Raw genomic sequence first — 13,381 nt, 5'->3', positions numbered from 1 at the left:
CATAAGGCACTTGGAGACAGCATTCACTACCAAATTGCGAAAGACTAGGAACTTGGGCTAGTAACACTAGAGTATGCAATGCTGTCTCTCAGGCTTTGCCCCTCTATAGCCATATTCATTTGGAAATTAGTAATGATTACCTAGAGGTTATAGAGAACAGTGCAAGCCCTGAATACAGACAAAACTACCAACCAGAAAGTACTACTTGTCTAGCTTTGTCACAACATTTTCTTTCCTATGAGTCCTTCCCACCAGTGTCCTAAGCCCAGGATTCCTTCAACTTCAGGCCCTGCCTCACTCAATCCTTCAGGTCGAATGACTTTAGTTAGGAGTGAACTTGAAGGACACCCAATACAGGAGAGCTCACAGAGCCCTCTGCTCTCTAGGATTTGAGTTGATTCCTGTTGCCTAGGACAGAGTCACAAGATTTTGAGCTCAGTCTCCTTCAAACCTGCTGGGTGTGACATTTCAGCTCTCTGTTCAGCGTACCACCTCATCCTTCCTTTTCAGACCTTCCTCCCAGGGGAGGGCCACAGACTTCCTCTCCCTTAGCCTACTGCCTTCTCAAGACTCCTGCATTTTCACTTACTCCCCCTGAGCTCCTTCTCCAGTCTAGCCCTGCCTCCTCCCCAGACATGCCACATAAGGATAATACAGCTCTTGTGGTCCTATGCCTGCATGAAGTTGATATACTCCATCATATCCTTATTATGAGTATACACAGACCAGTCCAAGCAATTGTAAAGCAGTGAAGACCGTCCACAGCAAAGGCAGCTCTACTTTAGCAATATCAGTGTAGAAACTAAAGCTCAGTTCACACAGTTCAGCTGATTCTAGAGACATGCACTGACTTGGCCTCAGAAATATAATCAGCTTTTCACTAGTTAATGTAGTTTGTTTCCTCTTTTGCATTTGTAACAGGGATCATGGAAATAAACACCCTAGCTATTAGTCACTTCCACCTTCAGAAATATCAGGCGTAAGAACAGCATGACAGAGTTTGCATTAGAAAGGAGAACTCTGACGGCAAAAGTGCTTTCAGAAGAACTTAAATAAGAAAAATTTTCCGTTATGCCTTTTGAAACAAAGATTAATGCAAACTTCAAATCTTTTAAGCTGATGTTATTACGTCAGTGTTATCATAATATCACAACATCATATTCACATCACTGCAAAGAAATGCTAAACTTAATTAATACCTTTGTCCACTTAAAGGCTTATTGGAGCATATGTTTACGATTTAGTCTGCCTCATCTCCCTGGAGCTATCCCCAGAACATGCCTATCTGTTTTACACTCTTGATTTTAAAAGCTTTTCAACAATAGGATTTTTTCACCCCTCCTCAACAGGCAGTTTAACAGCCTAATACACCTCACTGCCATCAAAATGCAGTTCATTACCTACCAGGGATCCCACGTTTCCTATCTGTTCTTTCTTCTATGTGACGCACAGAGGTCAGATGCCTCCTGTTTTACTGTGCTTGCAGTCAAGGGAAAAGCAGCAGGGTTCTGCCCAAGGATTGTGCCTTATTCTACAAACTCTAGCTCTCAAGGTCTATTTTTGACAGCAATGACTGCAGGTGCTTGGAATATCAGAAGAAACAGTTTAATAGAGCCTGAAGAGGAAGTATTTTCAAAAGCAGGCCAAGAAGGAAAGGTGAGGTAGGGGTTGAAAGACAGCTGAAACGCTGTGCTAACTATGGCAACAGACAACTCATAGAGATGCATGACTTCCCCAGAAACACCTGTGCAATGAGGAAAGCATCCAACATCTTTCACTGGAGAACAACGTCCTGCCTCATTACAAACACACCACAGAAAGTGTGTCACTGAACCAGAGGAAGTGACCCACAAGACCATTTTGATGTTTTTTTCCCAGGAAACGTAGCACTGGCATTGAGCAATGCAAGTTTCATCTGAGAGAGGCTACCAGGAGCAGCAGAAACAGTCTCTGGAAATCAGCTTGAGAAGACCAGGAGAGAGGGAGAGGAAGGACAGAGTGCACTAGTGATAGTTCTTCTGTCTCCAATAGAGCATCTTGTTACACATGAGCAAAATACACAAAAGTTTGTATCTTCCCAGTGAGCACTTCTCCCCAAAATTAAATTCTAGCATGCATTATACTGAGTGAAGAGAAGGCAGTTCCTCAGCACATCCCTACTTTACCACAGTTTCACTGCCATGTAGAGAGGAAAAGACAAAGACCTATTTCTGATCCACGCACATTCTCTGGGTATTGCTAAGCTGGCCCTACCAGGATTGGCTCAACCCTAAGGTCCATTAACAACCATGCCACAAATGGGGAAGTGCTTTGCTGATCCTGGCATGTTTATTCTACTTTCTACAGAGTCAAAGAAGGTAACCCTCAGGTAAGAACTTTTCCCTGATCCTACACTGTCTTTTCCCAAGCTCAGCACCATGTTGTATTGTCATCACACTTCCTACATGAATTTTGAAAGAGCACAGCTTGACCTATTCCAGAAAGCATCTTTAAGTGATGTTACACTAAAAAGGCACTTTGTACATTGAGAATCACTAAAGGAAAGCAAGTTTTAAAATAGAAAGTATCTTCAGCCCCCCTGCCCACACACACATACCTTTCCAGCATAAGCCCTTAGCACAGTGAGGAAAATTTTTAATTTAAAATTCCTCTACTAAGGATCTTAGCAACACATCAGCATCCTAAAAACCTTTCTCCATTTCTTCATCTGTGGTGCTTACAAGTATTGCCATAGTCTTACACACCTCCTTCCTTCTCAGATCAAATGGCTGCTTGGTGTTAGGACCAGAGAATTCATGTTGGAGCAGGCCTGAGGAGGTGATCTAGTTTCACTCCTGCTCTACTCTACATAGGGTTGGCTACGAGGTCACAAGAGGACTTTATCCACTTTGGTCTTGAAAACCTGTGAGGACAGACTTTGCACAACCCCTCCGGGCAACCTGTTCCAACACTTGACTGTGCTCATAGCAGAAAGGTTTTCATTACATCTGACTTGAACCTCTTGTTTCAACTTATATTTGTTGTCCCTTATCCAACCACCACATACCCATGTGAACAGCCTAGCTCTGTCTTCTTGATAACCTCCTCTTAAGTACTGAAAGGTTACTATAGATCCCATCAAAGCCTTCTCTTCTCCAGGCTGAACAAGCCTTGTTCTCTCAGCATATGATCCTCATACTGTATTAGGGCCCCAAGCCCACATGCACATCACACTGAAAGGCCTTTAAAGGCCCTGATCAGCCTCACCTGGTGCCTCCACCCCCACTCTCTGCCCATGGCGCCAGGGGCTGCATTTAAGCTCTGCCTTTGGCCTTCAGTCCCTGCCCAAGCTATGTTGTAGGTGTGCCTGTCTCCAGTCATGCCTGTGTATGGTCATGGACCCTGTTAACCCGTGGCATGACTTCCTCACTTGACCTTAGACCTGCCGCATCACTATGGACCTGCTCAGTGATAACTGGACCGTGTCTGACCCTAACTACCATCACTGGGCCTGATCCTGACCCGCTGATTCACGTCTCAACTTGATCTTGGACCGGCCTTATCACCACAAACCTGCCTGGTGATCTAGACTCTTGCTTGGCACTGGCTGCCTCACTCAGTACCATGGGATGGGGCCCTGGCTGGTGGGGCACCTGCCTTCCCTGCTGGGTTACCACACTCAGCTCCCAGCTCCCCATCCCTTACTGAGGGCCAGCTGTTCCACAATATGTGCTCCGGCCCCCAACAGTCCTAGTGGCCCTCCACTGGACTAGCTCCAGTTTATCCATACCTTTCTTGCCTCTGAGGGTAGAAAGCTGGATGCAGTGTTCTATTTTGTCTAACAAATGCTAAGTACAGGGAGATAATCACTTCCCTTGGTATACTGGCTGCAGTCTTATTAATATAGCCCTGCATATTGTCGGCTGCCTTTTCTTCCAGGGCACACTGCTGGCTCATGCCCAGCTTCTTTAAAGCGTTCTCATCTCTTTTTATGCATCAATAAATGTGACATCCTTGCAAGGTAGGAAACTAATGGGGCATCAGTCACTTGCAAATAGCACAATACTGAAACATGACAAAAGTGAAAAACTGAGATGAGTTTTCAATTGGTCAAACTGAAGTGCAACAGGAATGTTAATGTACTGCTTCTAAAACAAGCAGTCTCTCCTGATCAAGGCCCAACCAACTCCATACCAGCTCTCACAGAGTAATACTGAGACAAAGTCTTGGATTCTCTAGTACAAACTTGCTGGTTTCGCATGTGCCACAAATGTGAAAGTAACTCTTCCAACCAGTGCTGCAGCCTCAAGTGTTGTTTTGCTATTTCATTTTGTGCTGTTCCCATGTTTCACTTTTTTATTGCAATGTTTTAGTTTGTGTATTTGGGGAGGGAGGGGTTAAACACTAAAAATACACAGTTGTGTTGGAAATACCCTCATGGAGAGGCTGAGGTTTGGCATGCTTTGGAAGAAAATAACTTAAAATAGCAAGGAAAGCAAAGACTGTGGGATATGCATCTCTCATGGCTATTTTCTGTTAAAATAACCACAATAACTAAGATAACACTGACATTCCCAGTTAACCCTCTACCCTCCTCAAGAGAGATGAATGGGATCTTTCTAACCTCAGAGCTCTGTCTGAATAATGCAAATGATGCTGCATTTGTTATATTCCGACCCCAAGGTCTTCTCATGTAGCTTTATTACTGAGAATTAGTTTTAAAGAAAGTGTAGATGCCCAAAATCAAATGTGCCATAAGTCCTACAGCCCCATTATAGAAAAGACCTTGTCTGTAGAATTTGCAATTTGAACAGCACAGGTCTAAAAATATGAAAGGGAGAGATCTGGAGGCAGAAGCTACATTAGCTCCATCAGTTTTCATTCTTGGAGCTCAGAAAAAATGCAAAATGGAAGCCAAGGGCATAGAACTATGAGGACTGGTTTTTTTCCTTGGTATTATCAACCACATGCACATCACATTGATAACTTATCTTTTGATATTTTTTAAATTATTGAGTGCTAACTATGGCCCCATAGTCTATGCCGATATAACTCATATGAATGCATTTCTTCAGTGGCTATTATCCTTTGCCATTATACGCCCTGGCTATAAAGAACTTCATCCATCAACTTAACAAACAAACCTTCAAAACTACCTGTGGCACCTCTTACTTTGCTACAGTACTATCTTAATTTTTGGCATTCACAGGTAAAGTTTAGGCCCATCTAGGAGTAACAGCACGAACAAGCCACATGGTTTGACTCTCACGGCTGTTCTGGAGAATTTCCAACTTTTTCCCAGTCAAATCCCAGATGACTAACCCCAAAGTCTTAAAATAAGTCAGTGCAGTCAGGTAGGAAAATCAGGTGCCCTCATTCCTAGCCCTGTGCTTCGAACCACAAAACCATGCAGAGTAAAAGCATAGAAACAAAGAGTTGATAAAAGGACTAAATAAAGAAATGCAGCTTAATTCACCCTTGTAGCCTAGTTTTTCCCCCAACACAGCATCCTCATACCACAGGTCCTTCCCTCTGCCCATCTCAAATCTCTGGAGCTGAAGGCCTTTCTTTTTGAGAGAGGCAGAGCTCACGGAGCTCCCACCTCCCATCAGGAGCACGGTGACAGGCAGATATCCAAGATTCAGCCAAAAAAGTTTCCAAAAGCTTGAACAGGAAAAGGAAAGGCTAGAGTCAAGTTTTACATAAGAAGGGGGAAGGCAGGAACTGTTGCCACCACCTCTGCGGGCGGCTGCCAAGGAGAGCTGTCAGCCCACCGGCCCGCCGTGGCCTTGCTCCCCCATCGCCCCCTGGACCGCAGCCTCCCTCCTGCCACCCGGGCTTCCCTCCCGCAGGCTCACGCGTGCTCTGCCCCCCGCGGGGGCTTCTCCGCGCTCCCACCCATCCAAGGCTCGGCTCGGCCCTGCGCCCTCGCAGACGCCGCTGGGCTCGTCTCGTCCCTCTGAACTAACTTTCCCGTTTCCGCAAAAATTGTACAGACGGTGGGGGATTACTGTTTTCACCACAGACTCCTTACCCCTACGAGCCTCCCGCTCCCCCACCCCGCCCCGCCCCGCCCGCCGGGACCCCGCCGCTCCCCAGCGCCTCCAACCGCCAGGCCGGCGGCCCCCGGCCCCTGCGACCGGCACCCCCCGGCCCCCCCGCCACCGGCTGCCCCCTGCCGCCCCGCTCCCGCCATCTCCCACGGCCGGGAAGCACCCACAACTTTCCGCCGCCTCCCGCCCCCCGCGGCGCCGGGTCTCACCCGCGCGTCCCTGGGCCGGGCCGGGCCGGGCCGAATAGGGCCGAGTGGTGGGGGAGCTGCGGAGGCACGGCAGCACACGGCCGGAGCACGGCTGGAGCCGCTCCTGCCAGCGGAAACGGGAGGAGGGGCTCGGACCGGCGCTACCGAGCGGGGAGGAGCTGGGGGCGCTGCCCAGGGGAGGCTCCAGCACCGCAACGAAGGGGAGGGAGGGCCGCCGGCCCGCTCTTCCAGCGCGTCTCACGCCGCCCGTAGCCGGCCCGGCTGAGTCCGGAGCGAGGGCCGGCCGCTATCCCGCGCCGTATCCTGTTTCTGAGAGCTCTGCCTGGAGCCTGCTCGCCCAGGGCCCGCCCCGCGCTCTGTGCCGCCCACGCATCCCACGGCAGCCCCCCGGAACCCCCTCGGGTGGACGCCAGGGACATCCCCCGCCTGCACCCTCCCGGAGTTGGGGGGCTGCCCCGAGGCTGGGGGCGCCTCCCGCCTCCCCCCTCAGCTGCCTCCCCTGCCCTGAGGGGCCTGCGGTTGAACGTCTCCTGCGGGTGCACGTAGGCAGGGGCAGTAGCCGCGCTAAGCTGTGAGCCAGCAGGCTGGGACGAATGTAACCCACTGGCACCTAGACGGCTGCTGCAAATGGCAAACCCATGGCAAAGCTGCTAGTTGGTCCCAAGCCCGCGACTGCCAATATATTGCTGTGACTTCTAGCACAGAGGATAAGCTTGTCTGAGTGCTTGTCGGAGCTCTCTGCTCTGGCAGCAGGAGTCTGCAGTCTTCGCAGCATGTTATCTGTGATGCTGTGTGAGAAAAGGCCATGAGGGAGATCCTCTGAGATCCTACAGAAAGTCCCCACCTGCCTTCCCCTGCATGTCAGTGGAAGTGCAACAAAAAGTTAATGGAGCCAACTTCAAACACTTTCTCCAGCAGAGAGTCTTAACACAGGTGGGGAAGGTTCTGCCACGGACCACTAAGCAAAGTGTCAGGGGGAAGTGGCCTAGAATTGGGGCTGAGATACCTACCTGCACTGACAGACTAGTGCAGTTATGGACATAGGCCTGCTGTGGGGAACTGTATTTTACAGTGTGTGAAGAGCAACTCAAGGCTCTTCCATAAATATTTCTGAAGAAGGAAGATCTGTTTCACATTCCTAGGTCCCCTGTGTATTCTCATTTCCTTCTCTGGTGCTGTTGTTGTTGTCACACTTCTCAATTGAAGGGCATGTTCACATTAAATATATTCTCTTATACCTTCCATTCTTGTCCTACGTGGATTTTTGTGAACTGCTCAGTTCAACAGACTCTAAGCATCCTGGTGGTAGTGCTGCCAACAACACAACTGTCACCTACCGCATGTTTCTCTCTCCCTCAGAAGAAAAGCACGTGCAGCAGCATTCTGTTCTTCATTCATTTATGTACAAAAGTACACAAATGTTGCTGTGTTCACCTTAAAGCAAGCCATGAAGGAAATCTGCCTTGCAATGCAGCAGGAGGTAAAGAGACTGTGGAGAGAATTTCATTTGGTTCTTTCGTTCTAGGCTCCGGAAAAGGTCCCCCTCCTGGATGCTGTAGCTCTAATGCAGTAACTCCCATTGTACCTGACGACTGAAGGATCTTCATTCCAGAATTGTTCCAAATTCCAAATAACTCAGGCTCAAACTTTGGAGATAAAGAACCACTTCCTCAAAGATGAGTAGCGCAGGAAGCCAGTAGTCAATGAGGACAAGTTTGACAGTTTTGATGGTGGTGTTATTGTTGTTTGTTTGTTTGTTTTAACAGAGACAGCATGATGTTGTGTTCTTTAGCTGTTGGCATAAGCACAAGAAGCTCTATACCCAGGTATATGGGATTTCTGTAGTTCAAGTCAAAGCGAAAGATGAATAGATGAAACCAAGTCATCATTTGGAGTCTACCTTCAAAATAAGCTAAAAAATGCTTGGAAAGAAGATAAAAAATATATGGGAGCTTTGTATGAACTTGACGATCACCTAGGGAAGAACTTGAGGACCACTCTGAAACTGGGGACTGGAGTTTGCTGGTACTGCAGGCTGGTACTTTCTACCAAGGAGACTGCATTAGGCTGCAGATCTCAATATGCTAGTAAGCTTAGGAAAGTAATCTCATTAGGCTTTTGTTTCAGCTTCAACTAGCTGTCTTCCGCACGTGACCAAATCTAACATGGGGGCACTCTGATGTTGTTCGTACAATGAGGAACAGAAGGAGTTGCACCTCATCAGCAGTATACTTGAATCTACGGCATCTGACCAGCAAACCTAAAGGCTACATACAGCTTTTGAAAACAGCTTTGAGTAGCTGCATTTGAGGCATCTAGAAATGGACACACAGCCTGCCAGTGTGATTCACTGGGTACACCCCCTCTACTGTAACAGACAGACTGCTTTGGGTCCCAGCCACCAGTTTCAGATGAAATAATAGCATGGCATCAGTACTGAGTACTGTGGGGAAATTAGGGAGGTTGAAGATTAAAGTTGGTGCTTCTCTTTTTGGCAGAAAGAGATCATCCATCTAGACTCTCTAGCTTTGCTATATTCAGGTTCTTCTCATCATTACTGCTATATTGCCCATTTGAAGGAGGTGAGAGGGGTGCTTTTCTTTAATGATGCACAGCTTATTTTCCTCAGAATGAGCACCACTTTGTGGTGCTCATTTAAGAGGCCAAAAATGGTATGGATCACAGATCTGGAGTCTTGACTAGTTGCTGAATCAGCATGTTAAATTACCCAAATGCAGGCAAAACATGGCTACCAGTGTAGTAATCCGGTTCTGATGTCAAAGGAGGATTGTCCAAAAAAGCAGACCTTTGCAAGGTATGGGACACACCAGCATGGGAGGGGAAGCTGCTCTTGGGGCCTTGAATGCACTAATAGGCCTCAGGTGCCCTGACTAGCTTTACCCACTGCTCATTAGCCCAGGAGCTTTATCTATGCTCAGGTCTGGGCACTCCAGTCATTGTCTGAACTATGTTGTAGGTCTGTCTGTGTCTAGTCCTGGATTGACTTCAGCCTTGATTCATTACATGTCCTTTGTCTGATGGTGACTGGACTGTCAGTGGAACCTTTTGCTCTGCTCACCTGCTTAGATGCTATGGGACTACACCCCAGTCTGTGAGGTTCCTGACAGAGCTGTGGTCAACCTTCTGGCTAGCCTTCCCTTGTAGAGTAGCCCTGCTTTTGCTCTTCCGTTACAAGCATGCCAATTGTCTGCTGCCTTGCTACTCAGTTTTGATGTAGACTGTGCTTTGTAGACTGTAGACTGATGAAGCAGCATGACTCCCTGGCAGCTTCTTGGAGGCTCAGCACATGTTCTCTCTGCCTCTGCTACAGCTTTAGAGCAAGTTTGAGCGTATTCTCACCTGTCTGAATAATTTCTTACTCTTTGCTGTCACCACTTAAGTTCTTCAACTCCTCCATCTGGTGCAAGATGTCAAAGAACCAAGGAAAAATGAGCTGGATAATGGGGAAGAAAAAGTCACTGGCAAAACATTGCACCAAAGGCTAAAGCACATATGTAATACTCAACGAAATAATGATCCTTGGGTCTAGATACTGAACTAGAAAGATATTTAAATTCAATCCCTACCTCTGCCTCTAGGCCTACCTACATGTTTTCTTTGTTGGCAATGTCAGCTTAAGAAGTTCCCACCCCTCTCATCAGAGATAAATGAATGAATTCAAATGAACTTGTCTTACCTGAAGTGTTTCTTTTGACTTTGAAGTGAAGATGAAGGCAGGGCTCCTGTCTTACCTAGTTCTGTGTTGCTCAGACCCATGGTCTCTTGTGTCTTATCTCAGAAGACTATCTTTAAGTGGAATCATTTCAGTAATTGGGTTTGACATGATTCCACAAGCAGACGTAGCTGCACAATTGAGGGCTGATGAACTGAAGTGTGTGACTTAGAAAAGAAGGGAGCCACAGTTGAATGGAAACTTTTGAGCTGCTTTCTTCTAAAGCAAGCATGGACATTTAGATCCCTGTTTTGTCACTTTATCTTCTAATGCCTCAGTGTTGTGGCTGTAAAGTGATCAGGGCAATCAGCTTTTGCTGTTTTGTCCTTTGATTTTACAGCAAGTTCTTATAGGCTAAGGTTAATAGTTCTAGTGTTTCTGCACCAAAAGAAATTACACTTGTAAGACACTGATATCCTCATTTATTGTTGCTTGTTCAGAGTTCAATTTAGCCTTTCCTCTTGAAACTAGGCTAGCTCTTTTTTAACATATGCTGCTTTTTGGTGTTTGCTTTCCTTTATTTTCAGCAAAATTGCAGCTGGCTTTTAGTTCTCATGTACTGTCTGGTTTCTTCTGGTGAAATTCCAAGCAAGGAAGCTTGGGGACAGAGATCTACAGTCCTTTCAGTCTTTGAAATATTTTTGCATTAGTGGGGTTTTATTTGATTTGTTGTCTGCTCCACACATGATTCAGAGATCAGGAAGGAAATTGCATAGGGCTGAAATAGGCAGGTGCATGCATCGGTAATGGACTGTAGCCATTTGGTGCCGTTCATACCTACGTGGCCGACTGTGGGGGCTGGCTGGTTTGCAGAGAAGTAGATCATTCGGTCCTGGGTGGTTTGGTCACCTTGCTGTGGCTAGCAATGACACCCAATGGGCAAGAGCGGGACTGCGCTTGCATGGATTTTTCATGTGTAGCACAGAACAGCAGGCATTTCGAGATGCTCTGTTTTCTAGGTATTTAAAGTACTTGGCTTGTCTTTCTCCAAGCTTGACTGATTCTGGTTACCAGCCATACAGATCGTATGGAAAGCTGTTGGCATCTGTGTTCTGTGCTGCTGTTTGGAAGTCAGTTCTTGAAGGCATTTTTTTGTCTTGGAGAGAGTAGCCACAGAAGGAACTTTGTGCACAGGAAGGTGTAGATGTTGCTTAATAGGTGGAAGAAGTGCTTCTGTCCTTTACTAGTCACTTTTGGCTCCTGTACAGAGAACAGCACTAGCCCTGCACAGCCCTTAAAAGCAGCCTCTGAGAGTGCAGGGTCTGCAAGACTGGGGGGGGGAAATACTTCATTATATATAAAAAATAAATGGAGCCCTTTTCCCATAACAAGAACCAAACCATCTTTTCCAGCTCTGACTTCATGGCATCATCTTTGCTATCCTCCTTACCCACATCCTTTCCTTCCCATGCTTCAAAGCACAGGTTATGACCTAGACTCAGGCCATGAGCAGCAAAGTGCAGTGTGCATGACAGAGGCAGTATCATGGCAGCTGCTCCACAGTAATGTCTAGTGAAGACTCATCCCTGTGAGGGAACTCCTACATGCAAATAGGAATCTGGACTTGGGACAGTTACAACAAATCAACTGGCGTGCAATAGCTTAATGAGGAAGTCAATTAGTTTCCCTTCAACGTCAAATTGATTGTCCAGGCCCACTGGGACTCCAGCAATGCAGGGCTATGTGTTGTAAGGCTAGTCCTGGTGCAGCTTGTGCTTACCTGAGCACAAAAATTGGAGGTCCCCACTGACTGGAAGCTAGCCAACATTATTCCAATCTACAAGAAGGGCGTGAGGGAAGACTCGGGAGACTACAGACCTGTTAGTCTAACCTCAGTACCTGGAAAAATTATGGAGAAGATCATACTGGGTGCTATTGAAAGGCATTTAAAGAACAATGCAATCATCAGGCACAGTCAACATGGGTTAACAAAGGGAAAGTCCTGTCTAAATAATTGATATCCTCTATGATAAGGTCACCCGCCTAGTAGGTGAAGGGAAGGCGGTGGATGTAGTTTTTCTGGATTTTAGTAAGGCTTTTGATACTGTCCCTCACAGCATCCTTCTGGACAAGCTGTCCAGCTGTGAGATGAGCAGCTTCATGGTACACTGGGTGAAGAACTGGCTGAAGGGCAGAGCTCAAAGGGTTGTAGTGAATGCGGCTACATCTGGCTGGCAACTGGCTACCAGCGGTGCTCCTCAGGGTTCAATTCTAGGGCCAGTTCTGTTCAATGTTTTTGTCAACGACCTGGATGCAGGTGTTGAATGCACTATCAGCAAGTTTGCTGTTGATACTAAACTGGGAAATGCTGTTGATTCTCTGGAGGAACAAGAGGCCTTGCAGAGGGATCTGGATAGATTGAAGCATTGGGCAATCATCCGTGGCATGAAATTTAACAAGAACAAATGCCAGATTCTGCACCTAGGATGGAGTAATGTGGGCACAAGTATGGGTTAGGAGAGGAGTGGCTGGAGAGCAGCCCTGCAGAAAGGGACCTGGGGGTGCTGGTCAACAGCAGGCTCAACATGAGTCAGCAATGTGCCCTGGCAGCCAAGAGGGAAAACCGCATCCTGGGGTGCATCAAACACAGCATAACCAGCCGGTCAAAAGAGGTGATTATCCTGCTGTATTTAGCGTTGGTACAGCCTCACCTTGAATATTGTGTGCAGTTCTGCACACAAACTGTGCCCCACAATTTAAGAAGGATGTTCAGGTACTTGAATGTGTCCAGAGGAGGGCAACAAAGCTGGTGGAAGGGATGGAAGGAATGTCTTATGAGGAGTGGCCAAGGATTCTGGGCTTGTCTACTTTGGAGAAAAGGAGGCTGAGGAGCAACCTCATTGCTCTTTACAGCTTCCTGAGGAGAGGAAGTGGAGAGGGAGGTGCTGAGTTCTTCTCCCTGGTATCCAGTGATAGGATGCGTGGGAATGGTTCAAAGCTGGATCAGGGGAGCTTCAGACTTGACATTAGGAAGCATGTGTTTACCGAGAGGGTGTGTCATGGAGGCTCACAAAATCAAATTAGGCAGGTGATAAACAAAATAAACTTTATTTGAACAAAAATTGTTCAGCAGAAAACTAACTAGAAACAAGGCTTATAAAAATCTTCAACACTCCAACAACATCAGTAAACCCCAGGTTCAAGATAACATCCAAAGCAATTAACACTGCACGACTAGCCTTAAAAATGAGGATCCAACATGTGCACAATCACTCACCTGTGAGATGAGGGCTCTCAACCTCGAGGAGTTTCCTTGGGCGGCATCCCAACCCAAGGGGAGAGTCCCCGACTGCAGACCCACTGCTCCGAGGAGGACTGACTCCATTTGCCCTCCTGCAGGGCTCCATTTATACCCCAGTCGAATCTGACCTGTTATCAATTCTGATTGCCTGAGGGCCTCAACTTCT

The 13,381-nt window shown here is 47.1% G+C and overlaps 1 protein-coding gene across 3 annotated transcripts in view; it reads right to left on the bottom strand.

The window, feature by feature from the left end:
• Positions 1-6,523, bottom strand: part of TSPAN9 (tetraspanin 9) — a 196,483-nt gene extending 189,960 nt beyond the window's left edge. Inside the window, exon 1 of one of the 3 annotated variants that reach the window (XM_072878795.1) lies at positions 6,242-6,523. The gene's annotated coding sequence lies outside the window, so the exon portion shown is untranslated. The remainder of the gene's footprint in view (positions 1-6,241) is intronic. The other 2 variants (XM_072878813.1, XM_072878786.1) reach the window with 2 other exon arrangements.
• Positions 6,524-13,381: the final 6,858 nt, after the last annotated feature.

The sequence above is a fragment of the Ciconia boyciana genome, chromosome 1, assembly GCF_034638445.1.
Source record: "Ciconia boyciana chromosome 1, ASM3463844v1, whole genome shotgun sequence".
In the NCBI taxonomy this organism is placed as follows: Eukaryota; Metazoa; Chordata; class Aves; order Ciconiiformes; family Ciconiidae; genus Ciconia; species Ciconia boyciana.
The sequence above is the reverse complement of the archived record's forward strand: the minus strand, read 5'-3'. Positions and strand labels throughout refer to the sequence as shown.